The 15,836-nt window shown below is 41.4% G+C and overlaps 1 protein-coding gene across 4 annotated transcripts in view; it reads left to right on the top strand.

Moving 5' to 3' along the window:
* LRFN2 (leucine rich repeat and fibronectin type III domain containing 2) overlaps window positions 1–15,836 on the top strand; it is a 250,768-nt gene that overhangs the window by 198,523 nt on the left and 36,409 nt on the right. The gene's annotated exons all lie outside the window — the stretch shown is intronic.

The following is a 15,836-nucleotide window of genomic DNA, read 5'->3' as shown; positions in this document are numbered from 1 at the left end:
CACAGGCCCATCTATCTCAGTGCCACCTACACAAGCTACAACAGCTCTCCAAGGTTTCAGACATAATTCTATCCCAGCTCTCCCTAGATATGCCAGAGATTGAATATGGGACCTTCTGAATGCAAAACACACGTTGTTATATGTATTATGTTGATGCCTCTGGCACCAATTGGGTGAACTGGTGTGATGGCACAGGCTTTTCAGGAACTTTCCAAATGCTAAGGGGTTCACTTGGAATGTTTTTGAAGATTCCCAGTACTTAGGGCAGAATATTTGCCTTCTGTGTGACATGGGGTCAGTTTGACTGGGATGGAAATTTGATGCAGGTCCTTGGTTCAGCAGTGTTGAGCTGGTTGAAGACAGGTAAACAGGTAGATGCTTGTGTTAAGGGTAAGGAACTAGGTAAAGGTAAAGGGACCCCTGACCACTAGGTCCAGTCGTGACCGACTCTGGGGTTGCGGCGCTCATCTCGCTTTATTGGCCGAGGGAGCCGGCGTACAGCTTCCGGGTCATGTGGCCAGCATGACTAAGCCGCTTCTGGCGAAACAGAGCAGCGCACGGAAACGCCGTTTACCTTCCCGCCGGAGCGATACCTATTTATCTACTTGCACTTTGATGTGCTTTCAAACTGCTAGGTTGACAGGAGCAGGGACCGAGCAACAGGAGCTCATGCCGTTGCAGGGATTCAAACCGCCGACCTTCTGATTGGCAAGTCCTAGGCTCTGTGGTTTAACCCACAGCACCACCCGCGTCCCTAGGCAGTGCTTTTTTCTGGGGGGATGCAGGGGTACACATACCCCTAAACATTTTGTGAATCTAACAGTAGAAAAAACTAAAAATTGTAAAAAAATTAGTTTCTTCTCTAGCATGGTGATTGTTAAGTTTCGTTGTTTCCACCTCTGATGGTGGCCTCATTTCCTTTCCTGGTGTAATGCATGTTCTTTGTACTTTTGTCCATTTACTGTATTTATTTTTCCTGATCTGAACTAGAAAATGGTGATTTTCTTGAGTCAAAATGAGAGTACCCCTAAACATTATTTTATTTTAGAAAAAAAAGCACTGGAACTTGGGATACACAAGGAATTCAGCAGCTGCAAAGTCTGATATAATCTAACATGATCCACAACTCCAGAACTAATATGTGGATTAGAATTTAATTATCCACCAGCTTTGACCCTTCTCAACTGTCCCTGAATGCATAAAATATGGTTCTCGGCGTAGCTAAAATGGGGTGGGGTATGCAGCTTAAAATGAGCATTTAAAAAAACAAAAAAACACCATGCAGGTTGGTTTATAAAAAAAGATCACAGAATAATTCAGAAATGAGATAGAATAAATGTATGAGTGAATGCATGTGCAGGTGGCACAGACTAGAAATAGGCTGATTTGTCCATCCCTAAATAGACTGCTCTTAAGTGGTAGACTTAGCAACCGGGAAGATGAAAAGCAGAGAAATGTAAAGAAACAGTAGAGAAAACAGGGAAATGTTGCAAGAGGGGGCTATTGAGAATGAATAAACCTTAAAGCATTTGAGGCTCTAAGAGAATCTAAAGTTAAATTTGGGGGCGATAGGAACTGTGGTCTGGCAACATTGGTGGGCCAATGATTTCCCACCCTAACATAGAGCCTATAGGTGTACTCTTTACCAACCAGTGCCTTCCAGATGCTTTGGACTACAACTCCCATCAGCCCCAGCCAGCACTGCTGTGGCTGAAAGAGTTGTACACAAATGGCAGGAAAGAAGCAGTCAATTAGAAGTGAGGCATTTGGACTGGCAACCTTAACAGGGCAACAAGAGCCAAAAATCAGGAAGGACACACATAGGAAGAAGTGCTCTTTTAAGATGGCACTTTCAGCCTACAATGTGATGATGATGATAACTATATGTTGCAAAGCCAATTGAATGAAACTGAAAGGTGCTCAGCATTTTGGAGGATGGCACATCCTTAACACTAGCGTGTAAATTTTAGCTTTGTAAACTAACGTGTGCGCTAATCCTCCCCATTGGGAATCAAATGTTTCGGCTCCCGAATGATCAAAAACCGGAAGTGAGTGTTCCGGTTTTTGAACGTTCTTTTGGAAGCCAAACGTCTGACGGGGCATCCAATTGGGTGCAGGAGCTGTGCTTTGAAAGTTGAACGCTTTGGAGGTTGAACGGACTTCTGGAATGGATTCTGTTCGACTTTTGAGGTACAACTGTATTGTCCGTGTGAAAACTGAATGGTGGAGAAATGTCCCAAGCATGTCATATCATAGGTAAAGGTAAAGGGACCCCTGACCATTCGGACCAGTTGTGACCAACTCTGGGGTTGCAGTGCTCAGCTCGCTTTATTGGCCGAGGGAGCCAGCGTTTGTCCGCAGACAGCTTCTGAGTCATGTGGCCAGCATGACTAAGCCGCTTCTGGCGAACAGAGCAGCGCACGGAAACACCGTTTACCTTCCTGCCGGAGCGGTCTCTATTTGTCTACTTGCACTTTGACGTGCTTTTGAACTGCTAGGTTGGCAGGAGCAGGGACTGAACAACAGGAGCTCACCCCGTCGTGGGGATTCGAACCGCCGACCTTCTGATTGGCAAGTCCTAGGCTCTGTGGTTTAACCCACAGCACCACCCGCGTCCCTGTCATATCATAAGATGGGACCAAAAGCACATCTAGTGAGACCCCCAGGTATAGGGCTGTATATAAATTCAATAAACAACAACAACAACAGTCCAGTATCCTATTCTCACTGGCTAATTGGATGCCTATGGGAAGCCTGCTAGCAATTGCATTCTCCTGCTCAGGATGCTCAACAACTGGTATTCAGATTGGCATATCCCTTTTTGACAAGTCAGAAAGATTTGTGGATGGAACGGGGAAAGTTCTTCACTACCCTCTGACTGAGATTTAAGGTTGCAACCGTATGTCTACTTGTGCCTCTGCTACAGGTTCATACTCACTCTCTGTCTTCCTCAACATGAGCCCAATTAGCTAGCTGCAGAGTCTACCTGCTGAGCATGGTCTGTGGCATGTGGGTGGCGTGAAGAGAACTCCCCTGGTTTCTAGCTTTGCAAACAGCTGACCCGCAGCAGTTCCAGTGCAGTATGCCATCTTCTGTACTCCTTTCTGTGGGTCACAGACTGCCCTGAACAATTAAACTTCAAGAGCTTAAACTTTGAACATCAGACAGAAGAACTGTTGGTTAAAAAGAAATGTGAGGAAATGGAATGGCCTGAAAGACTGTTCTGAAGCTGCACAATTAATCGTAGTATCCGGGCAGGTAGAAGAAGCAGGCTTTTAAAAAATCCTTTAATGAAAGATGAGGAACCTGTGGCCATCCAGATATTACTGTCTTTAACTTCCACCATCCCTGATCATTGGCCATGGTGGCTGGGGCTGATGAGAGTTGGAGTCCAGTAACATCTGGAGAGGCTCAGGTTCCACATCCCTATTCTACAGGCAGAAATAAGTCCCCAAGAAAGGGCTCTACTCCCCCAAGATCTTAAACTTATTAACAGAATCCAAACGTTACTGCCCAGACAGAGATGTTGATGGGTCCTAAATGTGAGCATTGTTATGACATGTTCTGCCAATACATGCCAATTGTCATCAGGATAGTTAATTTGAGGAAACAGACATCCCAATCATGATCCCCTTTGTCAATTACATCAGGGAACTCCTGCAGCTATGGCTTGACTACAAATTTCTGTGGTGTGTTTTATTTGTGACATCTCTTGATGATGCTCCAGTGTGTAAGACAAATCAGAATAATAATAGGGTTGCTGTAAATGTACGTTTTGCAGGGTCTCAGACTGAAAGAGGATAGGGAAAAGCTGAAATCTGCAAGAGTTCATTTGATCTCTAATGCCAAGTATAATGCCCGTCCATGCATCCAAAAAACATGTGATGACTTAAACTGGGTAGGGAGAGTTTTTACACATCCAGCTGTGCTTGTTCTACCCACAACATTCCCACATGGAGTGTGAAGGTTTGATGATTGTTTAGAAGTACATTAAAAGCCTCCCCATGAATATTAACCTTGCATTATAAGGGGGGCTGCTGCAGACCTGCTCAAAATGGGAAGGTTGGGGTGGAGTGGGCATGCCCAAAATGTGAAGGGGCATTGAAGACTCAACCAATGTCTCCCTTTCCAGTTTAAGCCTTCCTGCAGTCTTTTGAATGTATGAATTGGGCAATTGATGCAATAGAATGCAATGAGAAATGGATCAGCATGAGCAAGCTTGTGAAAGGGTCCTAAACATCCTCACACACACAACCCATGAAACAACCCAGTTCTATTAACTGTAACCCAACTCTCAAAACTCAAAAACTTTCAAATGTGACTTAGTAGCCTGATGAAGAAAGCATGTTCTATGGAATATGGTGGGGCTGATGTCCAAGTCAATGAAAAGGCTCCTATATAGCATGAGATGAAACAGCTTGTTCAGAGACAGATGTGGAAATTTCGTATCTGGCAATGATTTCCATATTGGATTTTTTTTTTTCCATTCACAGTGACCTTTAGCTATATAAACATTTTTTGTGTATCGCTAAGACCTAAAAATGTGACTGCTGCTGTTGCCATAGCAATGTGCTATGTTATTAACAGAATGCTAGGATGTCACTGTGAAATCATGATGCCACAGAGTGAGTTCAAATGAATGGTGGAAATGGCAAATGAGATGGGGACTGCAGCACAGGAAGATGCTATGGTGCCTAGTCCACGAGAGTTCTGCCATGTCTATCATGTGCAGCAGGTACATGGCTCAACATCTCCTTGCTCAGCTCAGCTTTCAAAATTAATCCAATAAGATGTGAGTTCTGATGGTGGTGTTGTGTAGTGGCTAGAGTTTTGGACTAGGACCTAGGAGTCCAGGGTTCAAATCGCCACTCAGCCATGAAGCCTACTGGGTCACCTTGGGCCAGTTACTTGAATCTACCCCACAGGGTGGTTGTGAGGATAAAATGAGAAGAAGAAAACTATGTATGTCACCTTGAGCTCCTTGGAGGAAAAGTGGGATATAAATACAAGCCAAGATCACTTCAGTATACCATCTGAATCCAGCTAGATTACAAACATAGAATGCATGGATAAGGGGGTACTATTAAGTGGAGTGTGGTCTATTGGCAGAAGATGCTTCAGGTGGGGGGGAGGCGTTGGCTGCTATATGTTGGTCACTATCAAACTGGCAGTGTGTAACACTACTTTTGCTTTGTAATGGGTGTGCAACATCCAATTATTTGGAAAATCTCTTTTAATGTAGCAAATCATGTTTTTGAAGATTTGTGCGTTAGAGTCATAGTTCCAAACTCTGCCTTGGGAATCTTACTTACGAAAGGCTGGCTGTGTTCCCTGTAACTTTGGTGTTAATCAGCTGCAAAGACATGGGAGTTGTACTTGTGGAAGTGAACATATCACAGGAAGTTTTCCGGATGTTAAGAAAATTATCTCTAGCAACTCTTTAAGCCACTCAGTGATGCTCTGTTTTAGCGCTGTCACTAATTGTTTATCTAACTCATCAAAGGCTCTACATTCTCACTCGAGGCACATTCAGGATGAGTAACGCCACAGTGCTTACCCACAACAGCTGCCACATTTCCTCTCTTAGCCGCCCAGCACCGAAATGACAAGGCCCTCCCTGGCCCTTTCAGTATGGAGAAGCTACTTCATGGAAAGTCTGTTTTGTTTAAACTTCAAATGACTCACCGTTGTCATGTGTGAGTTGGATGTTTTAACTTATTCATGTTTGTGCACGTGGTGAATATTAAAAGCCAATGAAAAGGGCCACTGGCTCCCTCTCTTGTGTCAATATAAGGAATTCCACATATTACATTGTGTAGGAGATATTGCAAAAGAACAGAATTGAACGGGCTACATTTATTTTGTACACGTTTCGTATTTGGGTGGAAGAAATATTAATAGGAACCTAGGAAGCCGCCTTCTACAGAGTCAGGGCGTAAAGAACTCAAAGAGTGCTTACTAATGGTTTCCCAATATCCTGGGGGAAAAGGGACAAGTGGGGCGCCCCATGGTTCTGTCCTGGACCCGTTGTTGTTCAACGTCTTATTGTTCAACTGTAGGGACATCAAATGCGAATGCAAGGCATTTATTTAAGCAACAAGTATCAGATTTCATACATCTCTAACAATTTGGTACCAACATACTTTAAAGACCATATCCTCCCACAGTAACCTCTTTGGACATTAAAATCATTCTTGAAGCCATGCACACCTTGAGGATTGATGCACACCTAAGACAGGGTCTTTTCTGTTTTGACACTCCAACTTGGGAATGATCAGTCTGGGGAGGGTCACCTGACACCAAGTCTGATAGGTTTTCACAGGCAGATGAAAATGTTTTTACTTACGCAGGCTGGGACCCTACCTGCCCACAGACTGTCTCACCAAAGTGGTGCATGCTCTGGTTATCTCCCGCTTGGGCTACTGCAATGCACTCTACATTGAGCTATCTTTGAAGGTGACTTGGAAACTACAACTAATCCAAAATGCGGCAGCTAGACTGGTGACTGGGAGTGGCTGCCGAGACCTTATAACACTGGTACTGAAAGACCTACATTGGTTCCCAGTATGTTTCCGAGCACAATTCAAAATGTTGGTGCTGACCTTTAAAGCCCTAAATGGCCTCGGCCCAATATACCTGAAGGAGCATCTCCATCACTGAGCCCAGACACTGAGGTCCAGCTCCGAGGGCCTTCTGGCAGTTCCTTCACTGCAAGAAGTGAGGTTACAGGGAACCAGGCAGAACGTCCTCCCTTCAGATGTCAAGGAAATAAACAACTATCTGACTTTTAGAAGACATCTGAAAGCAGCCCTGGGAAGTTTTTAATGTGGGGAAGTTTTTAATGTTTGATCTTTTATCATGTTTTTAGTATTCTGTTGGGAGCCACCCAGAGTGGCTGGGGTATAAATAATGTTGTTATTGTTAATGTTTTTAGACTGTTGATCTAACTTAACATCACAGTGGAAACATTTTATTTTGGCAGCTCTGTTTGTTCTTTACTCTGTGTGTGTGTGTGCGCGCGCGCGCACGCGTGTGTGCGTGTGTGTGTGTGTGTGTGTGTGTGTGTGTATTCATCCTGTTTTAAATTACTGTTAACTGCTGTGGCTGTCTTTGGGCTGAAGAATGAGATAAGATATGAAAGGATGAACTAAGCAGGGGCATTTTCATGTATTATCAATGCCATGTACTCCGCTTGAACTTCACGTGTGGAAGAATTCATTTTCCCTATCCACACCTTTGCTTTGAGCTCCTGAAGTAATGGCTCCAACTGAGATTAAATGGCTTGCACATGTCAGCTCCTTTTCTCTCACCTTCCTTTCCTCCACCTTAAGAAATGGTTGAAACCCACTTGTTTGGCAGAACCATTTCTGTTCTGAAAACTAAACACAAGAAGACAAGAAAAGCATTACTGCCACATGACAAAAGTCTAGAAGGTATCTCTCGTTGAACAGAAATGGTGTGCAGGGGAAATTCATCTATAGCTCAGTTTGTAAGTCAGCATGAATGTGTGCATCTATTAATTTCAGATATCCTGGTTTCTCATTTCCACCAGTCTTTAATTCAGTTCTCCACATTTCCGCAGCAATTTTCAATTAAAAAAAAACAAAATTCTGATTAAATTTGGCAGCATTTTAGTGCAAATTTCTCCTACTAAACACATTTAGAGAAGTAGAGAAGTGCAGATTTTGAAGGAGGACTGTATTTTGGTTCTCATATTGCTTCAGAAAGTGCAAATTAATTAGATTCACCTTTAAATGCAAACCCCATCAAATTTATCCCCTATTCGAATAAGCTAGTTAAGAGAATGTGCATGACTTTTGGCCAATTTACTCCTATTGATTTAAATTAGGCTCTCTAAAAATAAAACCATGTCTTTTCTCACAACTGCATAGTCAGCTGGCCAACCACAGGGCTTTTATTCTTGCTAAGTACCTGTAAACATCGCACTAATTACACATAGCTTTGTCTTCTGCATGTGTGGTGCAATTGCTCCTTAAAGATAGGGAAATTCTGAGAAGTATATACTGTCTTTATTTCATGCCTTGCAGCAAATTGTCAGAGCATGGAAAATAATAGATATCGTAAAAGCACAAAGCGTGCTTCCCAAGAGAAATTATTGAAGCACAGAGACTGGAAAACTACCTTGGTTTCTCCAGTTTTGTCTGATGCTGGTTTGTTTTTCTTTAAACAGTCCCCTTCAGGCATTCACTGGAAAGGGCAATGGATTCCTGCCCCCTGAGGTACCACTGTAGGGGGTTTCTTAACAACTCTCAGCATGCTACACAAACTACAGTTCCCAGGATTCATTGGGGAAGGCATGACTGTTTAAAGTGGTATAATTCTGCTTTGGTCCTTACACAGGATATACACTAGCGTATCTGCCCTGTGATTTGGTACCTGGTTAGGCTTGCTCTGCCCCATTGCTTAGCCATAGATTAATTTTTTTTATAGTTGAACATCAAATTATATTTTGAGGGATTCTGGCCTCTGCTGCCGCGAAAGGAAGGATCTCTTTTTGACTCAGGTTCCTTGTCTCCATTGAAAAACAACTCTTTGGATGTTCTCTCTTTCCCTGCTGTGTTGCTTATGAAGTCCCTTTCCTGCCCTATAATGATGTTTACTATACTTTATGTAGCTAATTAATCCAGAGCTGTAATATATTCCAGCAGCAAATAATGTCCCAGAATTTCTCTTTGGAATTCTCCACGGGACCGTGGGTATATTTCTGTGGGGGGGTATATATAGCTAACTTGAAGCAGAATTTATGATCTAATTGGAGGATAGGAGAGAGGCAGCAGTGGTTTGTGTAATTCTGGAACTGGGACTCTGTAAAACTTCTAGCCATGATGCTTCAAGGCAGAATGGCAGCACTTTGTTATTATTATTTTTAAAAGGCAGAATAATTATTTCAAACATCTTACAATTGACTTTAAAGGACAAGTTTATTTCAGTGTCTTCAAAAGCAAAGAGCTATAACACCCTGCTGTGACTATCACAAAAAGGCAGAGGTTATGAATGAAAATGTCTTAGAGCAGGGCTGGGGAAACTTTTTCAACCTGAAGACTTTGTTCCTTTCTGGGTAAGCTTCTGAGGGTCACTGGTGGAGGGGCCCAGAGGCAAAAGTGGACAGGACAACAACTGTAAATTTCACCTTTGTAGGCCAGTTTCTACACAGACTCGCACACCCCTTTTATCCTCCATCCACTCAAGAGTCACGATCAGAGTTTAAGGAAACATCTCAGGCAGGCAAAAACCCTCAAGGAGGTTGTGAAGCACTTGAGGGCTGGCCGAAAGTCCCCACCCCTCTCCTCCACTCTGTTACGTCAAATATTCCTGACAAGTCAGGAAACAAAAACAGTTATTTCCAGTGCATAGTTGTTTCCCCCTCCCTCCAAAAAACTCAACAACTTTTAGTTGCCCCCCAAAAAAAATATGGGGGTGACTAAACTAAATTTGGGGGCACTGGGTGGATCTTTGCACCCCGGCGGAGCATATGCTAAAAACGGCGCTGATGGCAGCAGGAGTGGCCTGGGTACCTACAGGGGTGCTGCACTACAGAATTCTGCTGCCCGATGTAGCTTATTCAGTCTGCCTAATGGGCAGCCCGGACCAGGAAGCACTTTTTGGTTTGACACTTTTTTTGGTTTGACAAAAATAAATAAATGGTGAGGACATTGAGCGGGGCTTCTGAATTTCATTATGATAGTAGTGAGGAACCTCTGGCCCATCTGCCTCTTCCCCTCTCTGAAGCCCCATCTTTTCACTTCACAACTAATTCCCTCATCAGCTGAGTAGTGGGGGGAGATTGTGGGGAGATGAGATTTCAGCATCCCTTCCCTCCGCTGCCTTCCTACTCAACTGATGGGAGGAAAGCTCACTTCCAGATACTATAAAATGTTGAAGGAGTGGTTATTACAACCTATGAAGGAAGTCTGCAATGAAATTTTGGAGGGGAAAAGGGCACCAGAAACGTGGAAAGAAGCTTATATTACACTTATACCGAAGACTGAGACTGAAAAGAATCAACTTAAGAACTACCGCCGTATTTCATTACTAAATGTGGATTATAAAATCTTTGCTGACATTTTGGCTAAGAGATTGAAAAATGTTTTGATGGAGGAGATTCATAGGGACCAAGCGGGCTTTCTCCCGAGAAGACATATGTCAGACAATGTAAGGAATATAATTGACATTTTGGAAAAGTTAGAAGTGAACATAAATACTAAAGCAGTTTTGATATTTGTGGACGCGGAGAAAGCCTTTGACAATATTTCTTGGAGTTTTATGAAGAAGAATCTCCAGGGGATGGGGGTAGGCCAAGGATTTGAAAACGGTATAGGTGCAATATACTCAGAGCAGAGTGGAGAGATCAAAATTAGAAACAGAGCTTTTGGAACCCAGCACTAAAAATCTGTCAAGAATGTATAACTTGTTGCTGAAATGGAATACACAGGATGAGACGGTTAAATCAGCTATGATTAAATGGGCACAAGATATTGGTCATGACATTATGTTTGCTGACTGGGAACAGTTATGGACCACCGGTATAAAGTTTACGGCATGTAATGCCTTAAGAGAAAACATTATGAAAATGATATACAGGTGGTACATGACCCCAGTCAAGCTTGCAAAAATTTACCACACGCCCAATAATAAATGCTGGAAATGTAAGGAAACTGAAGGCACCTTTTACCACCTTTGGTGGACGTGCCCAAGGATTAAGGTCTTCTGGGAAATGATTTATAATGAAATGAAGAAGGTGCTTAAATGCACATTTGTGAAGAAACCAGAGGCCTTTCTCCTGGGCATGGTGGGCCAATTGGTCTCAAAGAAAGATAGGACGTTTTTTATGTATGCTACAACAGCAGCAAGAGTACTTCTGGCAAAGTACTGGAAGACACAAGAACTACCCACACTGGAAGAATGGCAGACCAAGGTGATTGACTATATGGGACTGGCGGAGATGACTGGCAGAATCCATGACCAAGGGAGAGAGACGGTGGAAGAAGATTGGAAGAAATTTAAAGTTTATCTCAAGAACTGTTGCAAAATTAATGAGTGTTAAAATGTTTTGGGTCAGGCAAAACAGAATTGCGGGGACAAACAATTGGATATGAGAAAAAGGATTTAAAGAAAAAAAAAGTGTTATAAGTTGACATTGGGGCTTGCTGGAAAACTTCAAAATAGGGATGCAGAAAAGGGAGGTATGAGGAAGTCGATGAAAGAAGGTTTAAGAAAAAATGTGAAGAAATTATATGTGTTTATATGTTTGTTTGTTTTTGTATTGTTTTGTATTGTCTATTATTATGTGTTAAAAAACCAATAAAAATTTTATAAAAAAAAAAAAATACTCAGAGCAGAAAGCAAAGTTAATTGTAAATAATGTGGTTACGGAAGAGTTTAAGATAGAAAAAGGGACACGTCAGGGGTGCCCAATCTCCCCATTACTTTTTATATCAGTCCTGGAGGTTTTGCTGAATATGATCAGAAGGGATCAGCTGGTTAAAGGGGTACAGGTCGGAGCTAAACAATACAAATTGAGAGCATTTGCAGATGATTTGGTACTTACTTTACAAGAGCCAGAATCTAGTACTAAAAGGGTTTTAGAACTAATTCAAGATTTTGGCCAAGTAGCAGGATTTAAATTGAACAAATCTAAAACTAAGGTATTGGAGAAAAATTTAACACCTATGGAGAGGGAGAGGTTTCAGAATGAGACAGGTTTAACTGTGGTTAAGAAAGTGAAATACTTGGGGATTAATATGACAGCTAAAAATGTGAATTTGTTTAAAGATAATTATGAAAAATGCTGGACAGAAGTAAAAAAAGATTTAGAAATTTGGTCAAAATTGAAGCTTTCCTTGTTGGGTTGAATTGCAGCTATAAAGATGAATGTATTGCCTAGAATGTTATTTTTGTTCCAAACATTGCAAATTGTTGATAAGATGGACTGTTTCAAGAAGTGGCAGAAAGATATTTCTAAATTTGTCTGGCAGGGCAAGAAGCCCAGGATAAAATTCAAGATATTAACTGATGTAAAAGAAAGGAGGGGATTTGCCCTGCCAGATTTTAAACTTTATTATGAATCAGCAGCTTTCTGCTGGTTGAAAGACTGGCAACTTCTGGAGAATACAGATATTTTGGACCTAGAAGGGTTCAATAATACTTTTGGGTGGCATGCATATTTGTGGTACAAGGTTAAAGCTCATAAAGCTTTTAAAAACCATATTGTCAGGAAAGCATTGTATAATGTCTGGATTAAGTATAAAGACTTGCTAGAGAACAAAACTCCCAGGTGGTTGTCCCCAATGGAGGCAAAGACTGTGAAAAAACTTAATATGGAGTCTAAATGGCCGAAATATTGGGAAATTCTGGAACAAGAAGGGGATATACTGAAATTGCAGAGTTATGAGAAATTGAAAGATAAAGTGTGAGACTGGCTCCATTATAATCAAATAATGGAGGTTTTTAAGTTAGACAGGAAAATTGGTTTCCAGGTGGAAAAATCAAAATTGGAGACAGAATTGTTAGAATCCAAAACTAAGAACTCGTCAAAAATGTATAACTTGCTGTTGGAATGGAATACACAGGATGAAACAGTTAAATCAGCTATGATCAAGTGGGCACAAGATATTGGTCATAACATTATATTTGAGGACTGGGAACGGTTGTGGACCACCGGTATAAAATTTACGGCATGTAATGCCTTAAAAGAAAATATTTTGAAAATGATTTATAGGTGGTACATGACTCCAGTCAAGCTCGCAAAAATTTACCACTTGCCTGATAATAAGTGTTGGAAATGTAAAGAGACTGAAGGTACATTCTTTCACCTTTGGTGGACATGCCCAAGGATTAAGGCTTTCTGGGAAGTGATTTATAATGAAATGAAAAAGGTATTTAAATATACCTTCCTGAAGAAACCAAAGGCCTTTCTCCTGGGCATGGTCGGCCAATTGGTGTTAAAGAAGGACAGAACATTTTTTTATGTATGCTACAACAGCAGCAAGAATACTCATCGCAAAGTATTGGAAGACAGAAGATCTACCCACCGTGGAAGAATGGCAGATGAAGGTTATAGATTATATGGGACTGGCAGAAATGACCGGCCGAATCCGAGACCAGGGAAAAGAGACGACGGAAGAAGATTGGAAGAAATTTAAGGACTATGTTAAGAAACATTGTAAAATTATTGAATGTTAGAACGATGTTGATTCAGAAATTAAGTGGTTGTAGGCTGTAATGATTATGTAATCAAGAAAAGAAAGGTCAAAAATTATATAGAAATTAGGGGAAGGATTTGCTGAATTGAATTAATTAGAGATTGGAATACAGAAAGGGGAGGTATGAGGAGGTCGGGAAAGTAAGTTTTATGAATATAAGGGATTGAAATTATACTTGTTGTTGTATGTGTTTTGTATGTATTTTTGCTGTTTCTGTTTTTTGTTTTTTCTATTTTATATAAGCTTTTAAAACTTTAATAAATATCTTATAAAAAAAATCAACTGATGGGAGGAAAATAGCCCAGAAGAGGGATACTGTGACAGAACTGACCTGCAAAGCTAATAGTGGTTGAACACAACAAAGTGCCTAAAGTCAGTGCCCTGGTCTCTCACTGGCTTTTCCAACAATCCCAAAGTAGCTGTAAAATCTTCGCTCTGGATCTTTACTCAGAGATCAGAGGCTTCTTAAGCCTTTCCCTGGCTCCATATTTTGCTCCAAGACAAGAACACTTCTTTCTTCCTCTTCCAGTGCAAAAGACTTGGGCCAGCCTCCTTCTTCCCGCATACATCTAAGGGATGACTTTATGAAGTTAGGGAGACAGGTATCTAACATGCTGGTATGTTTGGAATAGACATTTAAGAGAGCCTAAAGTCCTGGGTGGAGGGGAAATTGCGAGTGCCATCTACTAAGTCTGGGAGCAGGGGGAATGATTTGATAGAGGTTGAAACAAGAGAGACAAAAGACTTATAAACATTGCTGTGGTGATCACAGCATTTAAGGAAATTTTAAAAGTGCAGATCACCATTTCAGTGAGCATGTGGAGCTGCTGTGATCTGTCCTTGTTTTTTAAACAACAGGTAACAAAAAAAATGTGTTAGCTTTCCAACTTCTATCTGTTTGCTCAAAATAAATTGCTCTGTGCTTTCCTCCTGGCTTATAAAATGGAGTTTTTCCTCCCTCTTTCTATCTAGCTCAGGACAATCGGAAATGGTAGCATTTTATTTACTTAATAGATATCTGTGGTGTTGTAAATATTTTCCTTTTTCCGGGATATACGGCTTGGGGAAAAGAAGGTTGCTGTTTTGCTGCCTGTCTGAGCACAAATTAGTGGATTCCTGACTCTGTGTATGTGTGTGGGTGACACAAAAAAGTCAGAAAGGAATTGCTTTCATTTGCTTTCCGGAACAGTAACAGTGTTGGACTGCCGTGCTAAAAAAAAAGTTTGTGCATAATTTATTTGGGAATAGCCCAAATGATCCCAAGCAAATGATCCCAAGCAGAATCACAATGAATTATTTTCCTAGTTCACTAAAATCATACTTCTCTGAGCTTTGGTGTGAAAGCAGGATGTAAACAGCACAGCTAGACCAAAAAGGTAGCATGATTCTTTTGCAATCATGCTTTCCCTTAACAAACAGAAACTTTCTTTCTTTCTTTCTTTCTTTCTTTCTTTCTTTCTTTTCCTCCCTCCCTCCCTCTTTCCTTCTTACATGGAAGGTGCTTCCAGGAAGTGGGGGCAGTGTGGAAAAAAAATTGCCCTTTCTAGTTATTTATTTTTTAAAAGGTAAAACCACCTATCACAATAACCCCTGGGCATATTTGCCTGTAATTTGCCAAGTTTCTTCTCCCCCATGTCCTCAGTTTTCAAACTGATTAAAAACAACAACTTGTGTTTCAATATCAATCTAATTTGAATATAGCAAAAAGATATACATCCAGATCTACATTGTCAAGCATTCGTCACAGGAGTGCTAACTGATGTGGCCAAAGTACCAGAGATTTTATTGTCCCTGTATTAAATGTGAAGGTGAAATTCCAGTCAACGGTTGAATAAAACATCCAGGTTATATGTGCCATTTCTTTAAAGTGTAGCAGGCAGCTAAGCCCAGTGGATCTAAGGAAGTTTCAAGGCAGAGGTTGCTGAGCAATGAAGCGGTGAAAGCAATTAAGAGAAACTGTGGGAACGTCCTTAGCCTTGTTTCTTGCCCAGAAATCCTCCATCTATGGTGCTTTAGTGTGTTCATTCATTCAACAAATTATGCAATAAAAGAGGTCACCATTTTACAGGTGGGGACCCGAAGCAAGAAGTCCTGATCTGCCCAAAAAACCGAAGTGAGTCCATGGCACAGGTCTCCCAAATGTAAGCCCAACTGATTATCCAAATGATCACAGTTCCTCCTATTTGGCTGATGAAGAGAAATCAGAGCCTGTGGCAGAAATGAGCTAGAAATATTCTGGCATGATCAGTTGTGCTTTGCTGTGCTTGCAATTATATGATTTTTTAAAGCAGCAAACAGCAATTCAGAGAAGTGTGATCTGGATAGCGAAAGGATGCAGTTACTAAAATTGCAGATATATTGCTGTGACTAACAAAACAGAGGTATTAAAGTCAAAGCAAACATTTTCAGCTTCTACCCTTCTTCAGCCATCCTGATGTGAATCAAAGGGTGCTGATGCCAAGGTGGCAGTTACAGAATATTGAGGACAGGATATGCAGAAGTGCTGCATTTGCTGTTGAAAGCAGGGGTGGATTGGGGGGGGGAGGACACAGCAGAGGCACCCTCAGAGGTGATGGCACTGTGTTCACCAGGGCAATGATGGAATGAGTCAGG

Source organism: Podarcis filfolensis, assembly GCF_964270895.1.
Source record: "Podarcis filfolensis genome assembly, chromosome: 3".
NCBI lineage: Eukaryota > Metazoa > Chordata > Lepidosauria > Squamata > Lacertidae > Podarcis > Podarcis filfolensis.
This window is presented reverse-complemented; position numbering and strand designations above follow the sequence as displayed.